Source organism: Xiphophorus hellerii, chromosome 18 (genome assembly GCF_003331165.1).
Source record: "Xiphophorus hellerii strain 12219 chromosome 18, Xiphophorus_hellerii-4.1, whole genome shotgun sequence".
In the NCBI taxonomy this organism is placed as follows: Eukaryota; Metazoa; Chordata; class Actinopteri; order Cyprinodontiformes; family Poeciliidae; genus Xiphophorus; species Xiphophorus hellerii.
In genome coordinates this window covers 24,248,383-24,269,407 of record NC_045689.1, presented here as the reverse complement: position 1 = coordinate 24,269,407, position 21,025 = coordinate 24,248,383, and the positions used below count along the sequence as shown (strand labels likewise).

Here is a 21,025-nt window from a genome sequence, read left to right as displayed (position 1 = left end):
TTGAAGTGAGCGCTGTGAGGGAAGCAACAGCTCAAGTTGCTGCTAATAAGTTCATCACCGATATATTTGCCCGACATGGTTCTCCATCCTACCTTATTTCAGACAGGGGAACACCTTTCATCAGTGAACTGTTTGAGCATGTTGTGTCAAAACTTGGAACTGAGCACAGACTGACAACTGCCTACCATCCCCAAACTAATGCAACTGAACGTGTGAATCGCACACTGAAAACAGCCATTCGAGCATATATTGAGGATAAGCACACTTCATGGGACAAATATCTTCCCCAGATCTGTTTTGCACTGCGTACTGCACCTCATGAGAGTACAGGTTTGAGCCCATCAATGATGCTCTATGGACGGGAGTTGGACACTCCCTTGGACCTCATCACTCAGCCGTCGTGGGAAGGAATGGACGACCCTGAGACTTCTTACTCGGATCACCTGAGAGCTTCGATTCAAGATGCTCATGACCATGCTCGTACGGTTCTCGCAGAAAGTCATACAAGGCGAAAGCATTACTATGATCTAAGACGACGCCCAGTCTCTTTTAAAGTTGGAGATTTGGTCAGAGCAAAATCACACCCAAAGTCAGATGCATCAACTAACTTTTCGGCAAAGCTAGCCCCTCTCTACACGGGTCCCTACCGTGTCTACAAAAAGATGTCTGATGTGAACTATTGTCTAACCAAAGCAGACACTGGAGAGAAAGCTGGAGTATTTCATGTCGCAAACCTTCAACCATTCTACACCTGGGCTACAGCTCCATCTGACAAACACTCAAGGCGAAAGGCTTCTGCAGATTTGGATTTCAGTTTACAAGACAGCAGCTTGCCCCCTGCTGTTTTGGACCCAGAGCCTGACTGTGATGTTGTCACCACTGCTATGGTCTCTGGCGACGTCCCAGCTGAAACTGACTTTGACTACATTGACCCTGTTTCACCCTTTTTGGACCAAAACTCTGTTCAAGACACTGACACTGCTTTGGAGACAGATGTTAACAGTTCGCCCCCTGATAACAACGGGTGTGCTGTTGGGGTTTCTTATAACTTTAGACCAAGACGTGTTCCGAGGGTCACCACTGACTGGTCAGTCCACAAGTGGACCAACCCTTTTCATACTTCCAGGTTTGACCTGAAGTGACCTTATTTGCATTTTATGTTTCTTTGTGTTCATTGATGTTATGACTGTTGTTTAAGTTCTGTACGGGTCATGTTTGAATGTTTCTTACATATCGTTCAGTGATTCAAAAAAAAAAAAAAAAAAAAAAAAAGTACAAAATGGGAATTTCATTTTGTAATTGTCCTGAATGCTCTAAGTCTATTTTCGTTTTACAATGTTTGTCCAAGTAGACATTCACTTTGTTGGAAACTGTCATGTATGCCGGCTTTTCAATATTGTGCTGTATATTCCCAGTTTACTTTTAACAGTTTCTCTATGTATGGAGACTGGTGAAGTATTGACTGTGCCTTTGCTGTGTTCGGCTGAGGGCAGCCTTTTTTTGACCGGGGGGGAATATGTAACAGCCGTAATTGTGTAGTGTCTCTTTAAGACACTCTAGTGTTGCTAGTGACGTCACAAGTATGCGCCACGGCTACTCTGTAGAGAGCGTGGGAGAAACGTGCTACGACAGGTTAGCTTTCCTTAGTAATGTTACGGGTTGTTTGGACTCTGCTAATTTGCATGTTTGATATTATAGCAGCCGTTCAACCGGGCTTGTAAGGTTGGTGAAGAGAGTTTATTAAAAGACAACACTGTGGAAATTCCCAGTACCAGTGTGGCTGTGCGTTTTTGATCGCCCAGACGAGTCTGCCGCCTCCTCTCCTCCCTTAAATACAACCCGAGCGTTACAGTCTGCATGGATGAGTTTCTCTAGATCTTGCCGAGACATAAGTCCTCTAAATCTGGAAATGTTCTTCAGGTGATAGAAGGCCGATTTGCTAATTGTCTTTATGTGGCTCTGGATGTTCAGGTCAGAGTCCATCACTTCACAAAGATCTTGTGCCTCTAGTTTCTAGTTCTAATAACTGGAGGTGTGCACCACTCTAAATCGTTCCTCCTTAGGTCCAGAGGTTATAACTTCAGATTTGGTTCGTTGATTTGTTCTAAGCAGAGAGCGGATGGGTTTGGAGTCACCTGGTGACATCGTAACGTAGAGCTGTGCATCATCTGTGTATTTATAGTAGCTAATCTTACTACTTGTTATAACGTGAGCTAACGTGAGCAGGTAGATATTTGTTTTTGAACTGATTGATTTCTTGTAAAAGTTGATTTTTTTCCCCCCATTGTTCAAGCAGATATCATGAATTCAATGCACTAAAGTGCCTGATTGTGCTGGTAATTTTAAATGGCTTATTTTGCATTCACATTTTTAAATGCAGCTACTCGGTAAACAAGTTTTCCTGTGTTCAGTGACATGTTTTTTTTTTTCTTAAAGCTTATATGTGCAAAATTTGACACCATCTCCATTGAAAAGCAAACAAAACTATTTTCCTTCCAAGGGGTTAGAGAGTTTTTTAATAAGGCATTAAGAACATGTAATTTTCCTGCTTTCTGAACATATTTCAAAGGTTTAATTTTGATTATGGCTGATAGATTCATATGACAATTATAAATGACTAATACATTGTCATATCAAGGGAAGCTGAATCACACAGTTTTAGAATGCTGAACCTCCTCCGCCTGGATTTCTGCTCGTAAAGGAGCAGTATTGCTTCATCTATCACACATGTGCAGACCAGAAAGACACGAGCTTGTCAAAAATATTTCTGGGTTTACAGACAATTACAGAAAGCAAAAATATTGACAGTAAAAAATGACAAAGAGGAACTGGAGCCAGTGTGAAATCCAGCCCTCTTCCAGTATATGATGACACCAAACTATTTTTGTAAAGGTTATGTTTCAGGAACTGTTTTTTTTTTTTTTTCCTTTAGCTTAGGATCTACACAAGACTGAATATGTTTACAAAGAGAGACACTTTCTGTTCAAAATTTCAAATCATTTAAAAATGTCCAAGCACATTCACATAATGCATATCTGTAGGCATAAACTATGGACAATGTGGAAGTCTTCCAAATATTTTGTCTCTAAAAACATTTTATGAAGATAGAAATCTGCAAAAAATAAAACAAATCACATTTCAATGCTGACAATCTTGCAGTGAGACATTAGATGCATCCTACTGCAGACTCAAAGTCCAAAATTACATAAAAGATCAGACAATGCTAAATATTAGAACAAGAAAAGATAAACATAAAACGACTTCTAACCTTTTCAGAGCCAGTCAGTGCCAAAACCAATATTTTCGAAGAGCACTACATCCAGTGTCAGTCAGTAACAGAACGACTCTTTAGACAAATAACCACCAGCATTTTTAAACCGACCAGCAAAAAGATGAAATTAGCAAACGGATCACTGGCACTGGTTCATCCGGGTTCTTTTGAAGTCCTCAGTCCTAATCTTAAACGTTTACACAAAAATTTAGCTCTAGATTACTAGTGGGAAAAAAAAACAAAACAAATAAATAAAATTGCCCATTTAATTAGAGGGCAATTATGGGTGATTTGCAAAGATTGTCCGCACGATTAAATACTGGTACAAAACTGATACGGACCGCCTACACTCTTCATGAGTGCAGGCGAGCAGAACAGCCATTAAACAGAGATGACTAGCTGTATGTCAGACTCCAAGTGAGGCGTGTTAAAGTACTTGTCATAAAGTGATGTGGTAGCGGTGAGGGAATCGCAGCAGACCCAGGTAGCAGTGAGAGATGAAGGGTTTAATGATGAAAATAGTCCACAAAAAAGTCCAACAACCAGGCAGCACGGCAGAGCAGAAAGCCAGGGCTCAGCACCGGTAGCAACTGGAGGCAACGAATGGACAAACGCCACTGACTAGAAGCATTGACAAGGACCCGACAAAGACGTAGAGACAAAGGTGACACCAAATACACAGGAGGTAATCAGGGAATGAGACACACCTGGGAATTAATCAAGGGGAGACAGGACAACACGGAGACACAGGAAACTCAAAATAAACACACAGAAAAACACCGAACATGACAATACTTGTTCAAAACCTCCCCCAAAAAACAAAACAAAATAAACAACTGCATGTCCAGTTGGTAGGAATGTTTCAGGCAATTTCTAAAGAAGAAAGATGAAGTTTAGAACCACAAATAGCCGTATAACTCCGCTAACAGGACCCTCAGACCAGGTGCATGCTCTGAAACTCTGCTGGACATATCAGACATGACGGAGTTGTACCACAAACTGATGGTGTGCTGGAATCGTTAGGCGTTATTATTGGGTATTAAGTTCTATAAACTCAAAATTGGCCTAGCAGGGGATTATTTCTCATGATTTTGATTATTTTCTGTCATTATACCTATATGTTTCCTTATGGCCTGTGCATACATATTTTGGGTTTGCACCTGCCTTTAAATGTTCTACATACAGACCCAAATAATCAGAGCCCACAATCTGGCTCAGGTTTAATAAATTGCATTGTGGGTGGTCAGTCAACACGTCCTCCTTCCAGTATATTGCACTTTTTTTGTTGGGTAGCACATGCTCTGCATGTATGAAGGCAGACACAATAAATGACTTCTCCTGCTATTCAGTTACTTTTGCTGATGCAAGTTTGTAATTGTTTTTACGCACATAAACCTTGCGCTTGCTTTTTTTTTTTATAATTGCACTCTACGCTGTGAGGTGCAACATGATCGACAACAAGTTCAGTTGTAGAGCAAGTTGTTCTAACGTCATCAAAACAAAATCCACATTTCCAAGCTACAGCATGAGCATATAACGTACAAGTCCGACGGTAAATGTCTATGAGACAGACAGATGGTCTGTCTGGACAGGATCAAGATGTTTTACTTTATTTGACTCCGGCATCAGATGCCAGAGACAACTTGAGGTTAGAGAATGCTCTACTTCTGTCCTCTTTATTGTGTCAAATCAAGAACACACTTTTTAATGGGTTGCAGTTAACACCATCTTGTTCACCATACAACAAGCACACGTTAAGGAGCTTCTGACAACCAGCTGAACTTGGACTAAAACACGTTAAGCTGTTTACAACTGCATCTCCATCCATAAGACTGGATGTACGCAGGTTCACCTGCTTAGAGAGGTCGTTCCTCTAAAAATGATCAATTAAAGTAGGTGCAGAGGAGATGAGGAAAAAAAAAAAAAACAGCATATGGGGCAAAAACATGTTAGGGCTTTGACAGAGGAATGCATTCTCTGTTTGTGACCACCGTCTGCTTCTCAGCAGACCAAACAGGAAGAGATAGGAATGTCAGGTGATTTGCTCTAAAAATACTCCAGACATTATGTCACATTCCTCCACAGGCAGCGCAACAGGACAAGCGATTGCAGCACCCACAGTCTACGATCATCAAGTGAAAACCCAAGTGTAAAGAAACGTATTGAAGTGGCAGATTCCAAATATTTTAGAAATAGTTTTATTGCTGCTTATCAGCTGCACAAGACCACAAAGAAAGACAGAGGAAATGGTGACTGGACTCCTGTTGCCATACATGATTCACACAAGTAGCTCAGAGTTTTTACATCACTAGACCTCCACTGTGCAGACTGTCTCCGAAGACGTCATGTCGATTGTTTACAAAGCAGCAATAGAAGCATATCATATTCTTCAATATGATATGCTTAGTTACTTCAACAGTTTCTCCCGAAACTGCTTGGCAAGCAGATAACATGATGCTGTCATGAATTACGGTGCGGTGTTGGTGGTGAGGCAGACGCAGCAGACCCAGGTAAGGTAAATGGTGAATTTAATGACGAAGCACAGTCCAAACAACGAGCAGCAGGCACATGGACACACTGACGACGAATAGACGAGGAACAAGGAACACAGGTGGAGTTAAATACATGGGAGGGTAATGACAGAACGAGACACAACTGGGAACAATCAAGGGGAGGACAGGACAACGAAGAGACTTAAGGACACAGAAAAACACAGATCCTGACAGTACCCCCCCTCAAGGGTGGCTACCAGGCGCCCACAAAACAAAAACACAACAAGGGTGGGCGGAGGGGCGCCAGAGTCCAGAAAAAACAAAAAACAACCCATCATTGTGGGCGGAAACACAGGAAGGGCCAAAAGTCCAAAAACAACAAAAAACTACCCACAGGGTGGGCGGAGGCGGGAACCACGGAGGTGGTCTGGCGGTCGTACACGGCGGCGGGAACCACGGAGGTGGTCCGGTGGTCGTCCGCGGCGCTGGAAGCGGGAACCACAGAGGCGGTCCGGCGGCCGTCCGCGGCGCTGGAGGCGGGAACCACAGAGGCGGTCCGGCGGCCGTCCGCGGCGCTGGAGGCGGGAACCACAGAGGCGGTCCGGCGGTTGCCCGCGGCGCTGGAGGCGGGAACCACAGAGGCGGGAACCACGGAGGCGGTCCGGCGGCCGTCCGCGGCGCTGGAAGTGGCGACTCCGGAAAGCGACGAGGGGCCGGGTCCACCGGCGGCTCACGTCGCTGACTTCCCGGACGGAGGAATCGACGGGGGCCGAATCCGGGGGGTGCCAACACCAGTCTTGTCCCCCGGAATAGCTCCCGCTGCAGGTCGGCGAGGGCTTCAGCCAGCTCCCTCTCCTCCCTGCCGGATCTCCGCCTCGGTCCGCTCTGCCTTTTGGGAGGGAACCTCACTCCAGTTGGGTCCATTTTGCGCAGCCTCACCGTTCGGTCTGGTCGGGTCCTTCTGTCATGAATTACGGTGCGGTGTTGGTGGTGAGGCAGACGCAGCAGACCCAGGTAAGGTAAATGGTGAATTTAATGACGAAGCACAGTCCAAACAACGAGCAGCAGGCACATGGACACACTGACGACGAATAGACGAGGACCCGACGAGGAACAAGGAACACAGGTGGAGTTAAATACATGGGAGGGTAATGACAGAACGAGACACACCTGGGGACAATCAAGGGGAGGACAGGACAACGAAGAGACTTAAGGACACAGAAAAACACAGATCCTGACAGAAACAGTCGATGTAGAAAGGATCAGAGGATTAAACAGGAGGGAAGAGATAATTATAAATAGAATACGAACTGGGCATAGTTTCCTAAACTTTTAAGATGGGGAAACATCTTACTGGTTTATGTAGATGGTGTGATGAAGTAGAAACAGTGGAACATGTTTTGATTAAATGTAGGAAATACGCAAGTCAAAGAAGATTATTAAAAACAGAACTAGGCAGTGACGTGCGGTGAGGTTCATAGCTGGTGAGGCACTGACGTCATCAGAATCAGATTTGCAAATAGATGCATAGATTGACAGCAGTTTACAGGTTATGTTTCACTTCTGCATTCTTACACATACAAACTGTAGCTCACAAAACACACATTTCCTTAAAAAACAAAACAAAATAAACAAACCTTTCAGCTCCGGCGTTGGTCTTCCTTTGGTTATTATCTCCTGCTTCGATTGAAAGTCCACTTGAGAAAACTTTTTTAGTGTTGTAATGTAGTCATCCATGTCGAAAGTCGGGATAAGCGAGAGGAAAAAAATCACCATCTCTATTATAATCTATCGCTGCACTTGACTTGCTTCCCGAATCGTTTAGCCTAGCTCGCTGTCACTTACTCGGCAGTTGAGGAGTGAACAAGACGAACGTCTGGGATCTTGAGCGCCCCCTGCCATGAGGCAAGAGAACTGCCTGCCTCACCTCGAACCTGTTCTCTGCCGTTTATAATCGCTCATTACACGAAACACGTTACACAAACACAGTTGGTGACAAAAAGCACTGTACATTATATACATAAGCTAAATTATTGGAAATAAGTTCACATATTAAATTTGTTTAAACCATTTTATTGACGCCGTACAGCAACATGCTCTCTCCGCTTAGCAGCCAGCGCAGAGCCAGGGGTTGCGCAATCCAAGGTGAGGCAGAGCTCGCTGCTGCCTCACCGGCATCGCTTCCAAGCATTTGAATGGGAAAATAAGAAAATTCAGCGATTTTGAACAAATAAAAATCGAAATTGGTGAAGCTACATGAAAAATAAATATTTTTTAGTACAAACCACCGGATGAATATAACAATTTAAATTACTTTATGATTATATATTTTCTTTCTTTCCATGATGGCTGGTGAGGCACTGCCTCACCTGCCTCCCCTGACCGCACGTCACTGGAACTAGGTGTTAGTAGGGAATTGAAATTTGACAAGGTGATCGATCAGCTGAATAGTATTGAGGGGAAAAAGAAGATTTTTCGTTTTTTAAAAAACACTGGGATTTTTAAGAGTCTTTGAGGAGTAGGTGGTAGGAGGCAATAGAGGGCAGTAGTGCAACATAATTGGATGCAAGCTGCCGTTAAAATCTAAAGAAGAAGAAGAAGAAGAAGAACAGATCCTGACAGATGCTGGATCCTAGTTGCTTGCCAACCGCCATTAAAAACAAAACGAAGAAGAAGAAGAAGAAGATGCTGGATCCCGCACGTGTTCAACCCTGAGTACATTCCTTTTCAATTATGAAGATGGTTCAGTGGTTAAAGGTAATTTTATTTATATAGCACATTTTCAGCAACAAGCTTTACGTGAATTAAAAGGAAATACAAACAAAATAACAAACCAAAAGAAAGAGCAAAAGAAGAAAAAGCTAATAATGTTGATCCAAGGTAAATAAACCAGATATTCAGGGTTGTATAAGTTAGTATCCTCTGGTCTAATTCCTTTTCTGGTTTGGAGAATATGAGTCTAAAAAGTATTGCTAAGGTAGTTTTTCTGGATTCTATGTTCTAATCCCTGTTCTGGGTTGCTAAATAAGTTTAAGTAAGTAAGTAAGTATCCTCTGGGATTCTAGATAAGTACAAGTATTCTCTGGACTTTCTAAGAGTGCTCTAAATTTGTTGTAGGTTATCCTGCAATAGTCAGCCCCGCCCACTCCTCACTACTCCCCAGGGCTGCCTACTGACCAGTTCTCCGTCTAACAGGTCCGGAAAATCTCTGAGTCCTGGGTATTACCCTAAGAGTACTCTATAAGAGATAATCTATTTAAACTGGTAGCGAAAGTGACTCGTCTAGCTCTAACTACCTCCAATCCAGAAGTTATGACCCTTTACAGTTAAGAAACAATCAGCTGAGTAGCCCTCGCAGCTGCATAATTCCAATAACCACTTCTGTTAACGGTAGCCCACTTTCTAAATCATAACTTGCACTTGGAACCGGCTAGATTATGTTTAGTGACTTAGAGGTAAGTCCCAGGGTCATTATTTACTCTCACCAAAGGAAATTATGAAGCCTCCTATTTACTGGAATCATGTACATTAGTTTTACCTTGATTAAAAGAACTGGACAAAGATTAAATGACTCTATTAATTCCAATGTCCACCAACCTCATTAGAATTTTGTAGTATAAATTTATTAAGCAAGCTTAAGCAGGGATATGCGACATACAAATCAATTATCAATCGTATATAGATCAAAAACAGTGTAATAAAATTTACATGTACAATCATACTACTCTGTCTCCTTTCCCTAAGAGTTAAGTCGCAAGTTCTGAAATAGAATTTCAATGAGCAGATTCAACTCATACCCAGACGATGGTGGATCTTTTGGCAACAGGAATTTCTTGCGTCCTTGGTTGAGGTCCTTGCCTGGTGTGGAAAAACCCTCCTCAGAAAGGTAGCAAAGCAGAAAGGGTCTGAATCCTTTTGCAAAGCCCAGTTCTTTATCCCTGAGGGACCTTTGTCCTTCCTCCAAGTCTTGTTGCAGAGTTTGAAAAGGCTGGGTTGAGACGAGACCAGCGGTCGAATAAAGAACCAGAGATGGGGCGATGGGACCCAGTCCTTTCTTAGCGGTGTGAAGTCCGAGCTTCCCCGTGGTTCTGAAGTGTGGTCCGTAGCTTAATCTGCTCCTCTGTGAGTTGTTTCTCCTTCTGCGCCGCCGGACTGGGAACAGCTGGTTCCTCTTTTCAGCCCCTTTTTATGCCTCTCTCCACCATGTATGTGTATGGGGAGGTTTGGCCTACGTGACTTTCTTCACGGCCGCTGTCTCTCATGAAAAAGTCCCCCCCATTTCTCAACCTGCTTGCTGACCACAGTGGAATTTCCCGTACTTCTCCTTTCTTCCTGTGCTCCTTGGCCATCTGTTCAGAACTGCTTGCGACATTTCCTGTTCTCAGAGCTGTGCTGCACATTCGTCTCTTCTATATTCTATAACTCACTTTATCTATTAAAACTCAGTAAACACATTCAACCTCTTGTTAAATTGATTTCAGATGATTATAACTTCATATTCATTGACAATACATCACATCTTTTCCATACATCACATCTTTTCCTTGTTGTTAATTATTAACATAATCATTACATATTTAAATCATTACAGATCATTAATCAGAGATGCTTTGCAGAAAGTTATTGAGTGATTACTTATATTCATGTTATTCAGACTTATTCAACTTAATTAACTTTTAATCAAACTACAGGATTACTTTATTTCTTCCAAGCCATTATGCATCTTTTTCTGCGTGTGCCTGGAAAGATCTCATACCCTTATGCCAGTTTTCTTGACATTGTAAAAGTAAAGAGTACTCCACAGTTTCTAAGTAATAATAAAAACTAAATGTTCCTGTTCTGGAAGAATTATTTCTGGGTTCTAAGTTTGTTCTAATTCCTTTTCTGGAATAATAGGAGTCTCTCTGCATAATAACCTAAAAAATAATCTAATATTGATCTAAATAGTGAGTACTCTACCGTTTCTAAAAAAAAAAAAAGCTTAAGAGAGACCAATAGACTGGCAGTGGTTCACAATGTGCGTAAATACAACTGATGTAAAAATGAGTTTCTCCCATTGTCTATTAAACATCTTAATGACCCAAGGCAACGAGGCGAGCTGGAAGACAGCTCGTCTTTGAAGGACTGGTTGTGGCTCAGAGGAATGTGTGGGAAAATGGTAAATGCTTCTGAGACAATTGTTTTATGATTTTTTTAAATTCATATATATACTACCTAGTTACATTACCATTTCTTGTATAAACTGAATGATGTAGTCGAAGCAGCTTTTCCTTCTCCCGGAGACAAATAGAGGTTCTTGCCATACTTTTGTATATAGTAACTGTGAAGAGGAATGAAAATCTTACTATATTTAGAAAAAAACAAGCAAAAAAAAATAAAAAGGAAATGCACTCAGTCAATCTTTTGGATGCATCATCAGCTTTTCAGACTGGCTACAGATTCTTGCTCAATCTTCTTCTGCATGTTTGCTGTGTCCTCAAAATATAAGTCAAACACACAGTGAGTGGGTTTGCAGATGAGTGTGAGAAAATATGAAATGGTGTAAGAGGTGCAAATATTGTTGAAAGACAATGTTCATTACTCATGCAATGACAAGGACTATGAGCTTCCCTGTACTTTTTAGATTGGGTGGTTTAATTTTTGTTAAGCCCAAAGGAATGAAAAAGCAGCACAATGGGGCAATTGACGTCAAAAGGCAACATGTCAAAATATTTGTTCTTGTCCGTTGTTATCTATTTGAGGGGGTGATGAAAAGGTTTCAAGCACGTGAATTTGATATCCTTTTAAAACGTTACCGTCAGAGTGATTCAACCAGCAGCAATCTGGCACCGACAATGTTTTTAACACATTGATTGACTGAAGGATTTTTGCTTTGTCTACCTTTCTGTCAGCAACTGGATTAGAGATGGCCAAAAAAAAAAAAAAAAAGACTTTGACAAAGCACAAAAACAAAAATTCACTAATCATGATGATCACACATGGCGTAACCTCAAAAACATTTACTGGAAACCCATTACCAGAGAGACAGCAAGTGATGTGGCTAGCATTTTCTTTCGCGAGAAAATGTGGTGGAAGAGACACCTCCAGCAATTGGAAGTGGCTCACTTGTAGTTTTAAGGACTTGCAAACATCACTTGTTCATTTCTTCATATCCAGTGCAGCTGTTGGCAGGGTCCAACAACAAGTTGGAGCAAGGTTTTCTATGTGAAACATTGACGTACAAGTTTCTTCCTTCATTTCTTTTGGTCAAATGAACAAGACAGGTACTGTTCTGTTTTGGGATCGGTTTTCTTGGGTGAAAAAAATTTATGTCAGCTATGAGGAGCTAAATTGTTGTCTTTGCACAAGGATGATATCTCTAAATATAAGACTGCAGGATTCAGAGCGAGACACGTTGCATTGATTTGAATGAATGAATGAATGGATATTCTTTATTAATAACCAGAGGGGAAATTTACATTTCAGTACAGCCCGTCCAAAAAATAAAAGAACAAACAAACGCAAACGGACATAAGTAGTCAGGTGCCTGAGGCTGCAGCCCTGGAAATTACCGCCCTTTTGTTACACAAGAGTGATGACATCAGGTTAGATGAGGGGAAGAAAAATCATATCTCACACTGCTGGGTTGCAAAAAAACCTTCTGCACATGGAAGTAATTTTTTTTTTTTTTTACAACTCTATGAACTGAAAAATTATAGAGCTAGAACACACTGCATTTATGATGAACAAGTGATTATTATCACTAGAGTCCAGCTTTACCAGCCTTGTTTGAGTGCACAAACAAAAAATTTGACTTCGTTTTGCATTTTCATACCTTACAGACATCGATATATCAACTTCAGAGGCCATAAAAAATAAAAAAAAAGATTAAAATGGACACATGTATGTATTCGACCGGTATTGCTAAATACCGACAGTCTTTCCACCGACTGTTTCTATGCTGTTTAATAAAGTCTAATAGCTCCAACCAAATCTTAACAAAACAAGGCAGGTTGCAACATTCCAATATCCCTATTGCTCAGGCTGTAACGTGTTTATTGAGCTCATCAGCCCGGGGGAAGAAACTGATTTTGTGGCAGCTTGTGTTTACAAAATATGCTTTGTAGCTGGAACTGAAGGTGAAAGTCTTAACAGTTTGTGTCCAGGGTGTGTGAGGTTAGCAGCCCTTCTCAGAAACCTTTGACTGTATATTTCCTGTTCTGGGAAAAGTTCAGCCCAGATGGTTCTCTCTGCAGACCTACTGTAGTTGTTCTCTGATGTTTAGTCCTCCGTTTTGTTTTCGCTAAGCCATTAATCTGATCTGATTTAGAAAATATGGAACACTTTAGGAACTTTTTCTCTTAGTTTCTTTTTCCACCAACAACTTTTTACAGCCATTTATTTCACAACGTGGTAGGAACCAAATAGAGTTTCTGTCCTTGTTCAGGCAAAGCCGTACCTTACACTTTTTACAGTAGATGTGTGCAAAGTGATTTCCAGAGCAGCGCTTGCATCATGTTGGAAAATGATCAATGCCATCCATACTCACACCCAGAGGCACACTGAGCTTATTCTTCTACAGGGTGCCGTTGAAGTCGCTTCAGGAGAGGAAAGTGGTCTTCCATATTTGATTTTGACCTTTCCTGCACTTGCAGGAGAAGTGCCAACCAAAGCTTTTTAGGTTGTAGCTTCAGTTAATCTCTTCTGTAGAGGTTTCAAGCATTGGTGATGGTTACTGTAACAGTGTGCCACTAGATGTACGTGCACCATCTCCGGGATCTAAAGCCGAACTTCAAAAATGCTGATAATATACCAAGAAGAGAAACACCTCCCATGAACTCATGTGATCCAACAATGGCTGGCTTGAGAACCATTTTATGAGTTTTGGAGTGGATGGAAAACTGCTTAATGAGGCATGGAAATAAATTGAAGAGTGGAAGAGGGCGTGAGAGGCAGAGTGAACCAGGACAACAACCTAACTGTGATCTACTATGACAGGTAGTGAACCTGTTTCTTCATTTGTTGGCATTGAACCAGTGGAAAACGTTCTGCAATCCCCTGGAGCATTTCATCAGTGACAAAGTGCTTGAATATATTTTTGGAGTTTTGTAACACCTGTTCTTTGAGCCTTCCACAACCCTGGCAGTGATAATCAGTGGAACTTGACATATATTTTCTGCATTCGTATTAATTGTTTTTCACATTAGTCTTCACTGATTAATTTCTGACTGTGTCCAGGGTGATTGCTTGGACCTCAATTGCCAAAATGGTCTGGGTTACACTTTGATCATCATAGTCTTCATCACAGTTAGTATCTGAATATCCTTCATCATGCATGGCCGGGGGAGTCCAGTCCTCATCATAATCCTCATCATCTTCTCCTTACTTCTCTATATTGCTTGAATTGTCACACATTATCAGAAAGTATTTTCTTTCTCTCTCTTCTTCCTCTGCTCTTTTTTTTTTAAAAATCGGAAATATACACAAATAAGTAGTCGATACACCATAAAGATTATGGTTTTAGAATAACTATTATTGTGGAAAAAAATAAACGTAAATAATTTTGAAACGAAATTTAATGATAATTATTGAGTAAACAAAAGCTTATGGCTGAATTGTGGCTGGTATGACATCGATTACTTTATAAAAATATTACATTACTGGTCAGTCATAAAGCACCTTAAATACCTGCATCATCAAATATGATTCAAATATGACACATTTTAACACGATTTAAATGTAACATAACAAAAACATTTCTAAGTAATTGTGCATTATTTCAAAACATAAAACATTACTTTAAAAAAAGTGAATAAAAGTGTCTAAAATTGACAAAGACTTTGCTGGAGAACACGCATGACCAATCTCATGCGAGAAAAAAACTCTCCCTGCAGTGCAATGATCATCCAGTAGATGGCAGAATACAAGTCTCAAATTCTATACAATAAGTTTTCTGGGTAAGTATTGATCATGGTGTAAAAAAATTGAGACCACAGAAACTTAGGCATCATGATAACCTGCTGGTGATGTAATTCAGTCACAGTGTTTGTCAGAGCAGGGAGGCATCCAAATGATGGAGGGCAGCAGGACTGGAGCGTTTCATCGAATGATTCAAGGACCTCAATTTTTAAAATGCCAGGAGGCAAATAATCTGCCTCGAGGCTTCGTTAAATCATGTGTCACTACACAGAGTACTGTGCTCCAGCCAGATGATTACTTATGTTGTGTAACGCTCTCATTATTAGTTTTTGTTTCTCATTTAACAACCCATTATTGTACATTTAAAATGATTCAGAGTGTCATATATTTGAAGCCCTTTAATTTATTTCCAATCAGAGCGCGAACATGTTAAAACTGAACATGTTCTAACATGGTGGATAATTGATGCAAATGGTGCAATTATTTGCTGACAAACAAATCTATATTTGTATGTAGTTACTGATGAAACAAGTCTGACAAATCAGAGTTCATTTTACTATAATTGCAGCATTAATAATATTACTTTAGGCTTGAAAATATTGGCATGAGGCCCTTTGAGTCACACTTATGGATTGCCTCACAAAAGGGACGCCCAGATCAGAAGTACAGAAAGGCAGGACTGGAACAAACATGAGGCAGTCTGACCTAAAGGCATGCACACCGGCATGAACAGCCATTTTGGTTGCAGGTCTTCAAGTGGTGGAAAAAAGACATCCTGGAACTGTTGGCTGCTTTAGTAGTGTGAGGTTCATCACAGCCACAATTTATTATGGAGGAATTCTCCATAAAAAAATTATCCATACAACTACTACCTCACTCTCCTAATGTACAACTTTATTTTTGCATTGTTACAATTTTATTCTCATAATATTATTACTTTATTAGGTAATATACTGACTTTACTGTTGTACCATTATGACTTTATTCTCGTATTATTTAGACTTTATTGTTGTACTACTTAATCCTCATGATTTTATTCTTGTTAGACAAGAACTTTATTCTTGTAATATTATGATTTCATTCTGGTATGCCCTTTTCCCTCCTCAATGTTATGACTTTATTCTTGTTATGTCATAAATTTATTGTAGAAACAAACAAAAATTATTGCTCTAGCCCTAATACTCTGTCATACAAAATAAATCACACAAGTGCAGAGCTGAAAAATGCTGCCAGAAAATGCTAGTCACACTCGTGACTAATGCTCTGCGGCTTACAGAGAAAAAAATAATGAATTCGCACATTTTCAGCAGGGTCCTTCATGAGGCTATTTGACTTGGACTGGCAACCCATCCAGGATGTACCAGCCCACATCAGCCCATTAACAGCTGGCATGGAGTCCAGTTTTAGGGGAAAATGGAAAAAAGAAAATATCTGTAGAGGGATTCCTTAGATATGAATGTAATGGTAGGGAGGTGACCTGGGTGGAATAAAGAAACAAACATATGATGAAAACTTTCAGTCCAGAGCTGCTTACTGCTGCTGAGTGGGGGAAAAATAGGCAAAGCAAGCTGAGTAGTCAAAAGGGAAGATAAAAAATGATAAACAGATGGTTGATTTAATGATGCAATGCTGCAAGGAAAACTGTAAAGTACGGTAATAGTAATTTTATTGTTGCTACCGCAGAGTGAGAGAATACAGAAAGATTTGCCAGCTGTTGTTTTTTGCGTTTTTCTTCCAAGAAGTAGGAGCAGCTGTAGAATGATCAAATTACTGTGCGCATGGAGTGACGCAGACAGACAGAAATAGCCGAACATGGCCAGATCTTTTTGTTATGAAGCTTAGGCGTAAATTCAACCTCTAAGACTCTTCAGCCCCACCTGCACCATCCAACCGGTGCTTCCTGCTCATCCCCGCTGATTAACCAATTCTGGTCCAGATCCAAGTCACGCCCAATCTCCGTCCGAGTTCCAGCTGAAAAGGACCACCATCCACGGCGTCTCTCGCTTTCCAGCAGAGCTCAACCCACGTCCACCCCCTCACCTCCACTCGCTCGGCCATCCGGCCGCATCACTCATCGCCTCCACCACCAGTGTCGGGTCCCGGGGGGATGACGTTCCGTTCAGCGTCAGGAACGCTCATCCGAGCCCATCGCAAAGTTTGCGATAACAGATGTCCTTAGCCGGGGCCCGAGCGCCAAAAATTTAATTCATGCTGTGAATAAACTTTTCTAATTGTTTCCCTTTCTCCGTCTGAGTCTCTCCATATTGAAATGGGCGTTAACAACTCCTGTAATCTGAAGCAAGATTATAAGAGTTTACTTATCACATGTCACTTGATTTCTACGACTGAATGAAAACGGACTTTGAGGTATTTGGTATTGCCAAGTAATTCATGTTCTAACTCTGGAGAACCCTTGAGGTCAGCCATTTGGCAGCCACCTGCACAAGAGCTACAATAGTGAAAGTCATGAACAGGAAGAATAAAACAATAACGCGTAGGAAATTAGATAAACTGGATTGCATCTTTGCTGGGATATTTTTGTTTTAATATACAATAGATGGCTTGACATCAAACAGTCCAATTAGTGTCACAGACACTTTTGTTCCTGTTGCTCTTGCAAAACCTCCGGGTCTAATTGCGACGGTTCCATTTTTCCTGACATTGTATGAAGCTCAACATTCTGAGGAACATCCTGTTTCTCCTCTTACCATATTCAATTTGGTTAACCTTTCTGTTTACACATGGATTACTCAGAATTGACTGGCATCCATTTTCTTAAATGCAAGTTATGCTGTGTATATAATTTACATGGCTCACCAAACCCCACAGCAAGCTAAAATAAGGGTGTATGCTGAATACGCTTCAGATCATTGCTGTGTGTGTCCTTTAATTTCTCCATTTCCATACGTTTAAGAAGACATTAACTTACTTTAATATTTGCATCTCACCTCACAGTGCAATGGTATTCCCATCAGGGTTGATTAAACGATCAACAGAAAGTTGTCCACCACAAGATCCAGGTCCTCTCGATGAACCTGCACACACTCAAACTAATACCACCCTTACACACAAAGTGCTGCCCACAAACCACCATGAACACACATGATGGCACAAATGGGTAAGCTTTCAGAGAGAGGAAAAAACAAGCAATATATGGCTCCTACAACCTGGCTCTAAATTATTTCATAGAAATAATTCACTACCATTATCACCCATAAAGAATGGAAAGAAAATTGGAATACAAACTGAACTATTCATCCTTCAAAGTGCAATCAAAGTCCATAAAAATGTAAAAACAAGACCATTCAAATTTATGTGCACATGCAACAAATCCAAGAGTTTTCACTGCTTGTCTGTTTCCTGCAGAAGGCAGATTTTAGTTATCGTCCAGTCTAAACAACTGGTTCCAGTTTGATTTGCAAGTTGTTATACCTGAACAGATTCCTGAACAGTATCCACAATTTATCCCATAGTCGAATCATTGCGGGATGCAATATCATCCACTAGAACCACAAGATGTCTTACAACAAAGTTCCTTCTTGTAGCATTCCACTTCTGGTGTCGCTGAAATTCACTCAGAACAAATTTGACATATACTGCACTTGCTTCCACCAGCAACAACATAAACATCTTTCTTTTCAAACAAGTCTGAGGGTAACGATGGCTGTGATTTTGGCTTGGCTTTGTGAAGAGCTGTTGTTGTATAGCTCTTTATCAAGTCAAGAGGACCCCAAAGCACAGCATTCATGGCCCATTCACAATGACAAGCTACTGGATAGTAGCCACAGGTACAGTCTGACAGAAGTGAGGCTGCCATGCACCAGCACCACCAAGCCCTCTGACCAGCACGGGTGCCTAAAGGTTACGAGGATTGAACCAGCAACCCGCCAATTGAATTTGCAGATGGCTAGCAGTCAACTCCTCCAAGTCTTGATGATCTGTTGATGCTGTTGTCATTGGGTGGCTATTAACAGTTGCTTCGGTCTCACAAAAGACCCCCCAAAAAAACCAAAAAACAATACTCTGGAACAGCTTTCAGTGTAAGAACTCATCATTTCAGGAGCTCAACCTCAAAGACGAGGGTAGAGTTTGCAGGGATGATGGGTGAATAACCTCTGCTTTTTGCATAATGCCACCATTATGTAATGACTGACTGAAAGAGTTTATACACTTATTTGCAAGTTGTGCTGTTTGAAGGTAATATTTGCTTTTGCTTCATGTTTTCAAAGTTATGGCATGGTTAGAGCCTTTAGCAAGCAAGATGTGTCATTTTGACCACAAGTGCCAAATGTTTTGAAAATGTAGAGTCTGAACTGCATGAAAGCAATCAAGAGAAACTGTAATGGCGTGTACAGTGATTCAAAGGATGGAAATACCGTTGTGTAAAGGGACGGTATTTCTGACCTGCTTTTTGTTGCTTTAATATAGTCTATTGACAAATTATGCATGTAGAATCAATCATAGTGATACAGTGACATTTCTGATAGAAATCCACACATAAAATTTAAATTGGACTTTGTCAGAATCAACTTTATTCATCAAGCTTTCACACAACCAACATATTTGACTTTGGTTCTGCTTTGCAATCACTTAAAATATTAAAAATAACGAATAAGAATTTTTTTTTTCTTTTAATTTTTTTTTTCTACAAGAAAGTATGCTTTATGGTGTTTTTCTGCTTACAATCATTGTTTGTCATTGTGTTTAGTTTAGTCCCGGGTTCTGATTCGTGTCTTAATAGAAGTGCCCAAAGAAAACGAATCAAGCTTGTTGAGAATAAGGATAGTCAGAGTACAGGAGTCAGTTCTGTTGCGTTGATGTCAGTTTGCTTATTCCAAAAGCAAATAAAAATAAATGTGAAAAAAAAACCTCCAATAAAGATAAACAGGTTTTCTCCTCCTCGATAAACATGTTTATTTGGCCAAACATCACTGAAATAATTCGTCTTATGACGCAATCGAAAAACGATTTACATAAATGCAGCTAGCATCGCTCTTAACAACGCCCCCCCCCCAAAAAATTGCATATGTAAACCCAACCATCATGTGGTCTGAAACATCCTCAGACACATTTTGAATGTGCTTACAGAAAAGGCTGACCCGGTGAATGTTTGTCAAGAGCAAATATTTTTTTTACAAGTTCCTGTTCCCAGAAAAACGTACCACGGTACACTCACAGTCAATTCTTTAATTCAGGGCTGGAGGTCTGACCTCCAGCAAGACGGCCACCGTAAACCAAAGTGGTTTCTGGTTTGGATGTGTTCATGTGGAATCAGTGTCATGAAGTGCGGTGGTGGGGGTGGTGAGGCAGACGCTGTGGACCCAGGTAAGACGAATAATAAATTTTAATGATGATGAACACCGTCCAGCAACGGGCAGCACGGCCGAGCAGAAGCCAGGGCTCGACGCCGGTAGCAGCCGTTAACGCGACTGGACACGAATGACAGCACGCTCGTTAGACACTGAATTGACAAGGACCCGACGAGGAACAAGGAACACAGGTGGAGTTAAATACACAGCGGGTAATCACAGAACGAGACACACCTGGGAACAATCAAGGGGAAGACAGGACAACACGAAGACTCGGGGACACAGAAAACTCTAAATAAATACACAGAAAACACAGAACATGACAATCAGGTTTGGTTGGAAATTGGGAACTCCAGCTAAGTTTCATGGGCAGAACTCCTCTTGAAAAATTGATCTTTGACACACTTCACTTTTCCCATATTTTCTTACGTTACAGTCGTATAGACAAAATTGTGTTGAAGTACTTCTGGTTAAAAAGTGAGAGCCGCCATTTTTTGTTGGACGTAACAAATCACCTATATGCTATAGACAGAATAATGCTAACAATGTAGTGAAACAGCAGTTGCCTCCCCTCACATTCCCCACTTTTCCAATCTGTGTCTCGCAAGGATTCAGAAGGAAAACCTGGTGGTTGGTGTTTAGAGTTAGCTTTTCTCCTATTGGTCAAAATCCAGATCCAAGAGCTTCTTGTCTCATGAAACACACAAAATAACACAACTTTGTGTTATTTGCTGACGACACACATATTCTAGTCTCTGGTGAAAACTTGCAACAACTTCTTTCCATAGTCGCCTCAGAAATCAGTAAATTAAAGAAATGGTTTGACAATAATACATTTTCACTACATTTGGACTAAAATCATGGTTTTTGAAACCTCAAGTTCAAGTTCAGATAAAGGGTGTAACTCTAGAAAAGGTTTATGTTCATAAGTTTCTCGGAGTAATAATTGATGACAAAATCAGTTGGAAACCTCATATTAAACATTTACAGAATAAACTATGTAGAAGCATATCAATCCTGGTTAAAACTAGTCATATTCTGAATAATAGATCACT

At 40.8% G+C, this 21,025-nt stretch overlaps 1 long non-coding RNA gene across 1 annotated transcript; it reads left to right on the top strand.

Annotated features, from left to right (window-relative positions):
• Nucleotides 1–1,258: 1,258 nt before the first annotated feature.
• LOC116737265 (uncharacterized) lies at nucleotides 1,259–19,814 on the top strand. Its single transcript, XR_004342765.1, has 4 exons — nucleotides 1,259–1,851; nucleotides 7,480–7,483; nucleotides 13,463–13,467; nucleotides 19,780–19,814. It is a non-coding gene; the product is annotated as an uncharacterized LOC116737265 (long non-coding RNA).
• The last annotated feature ends 1,211 nt before the right edge of the window (nucleotides 19,815–21,025 follow it).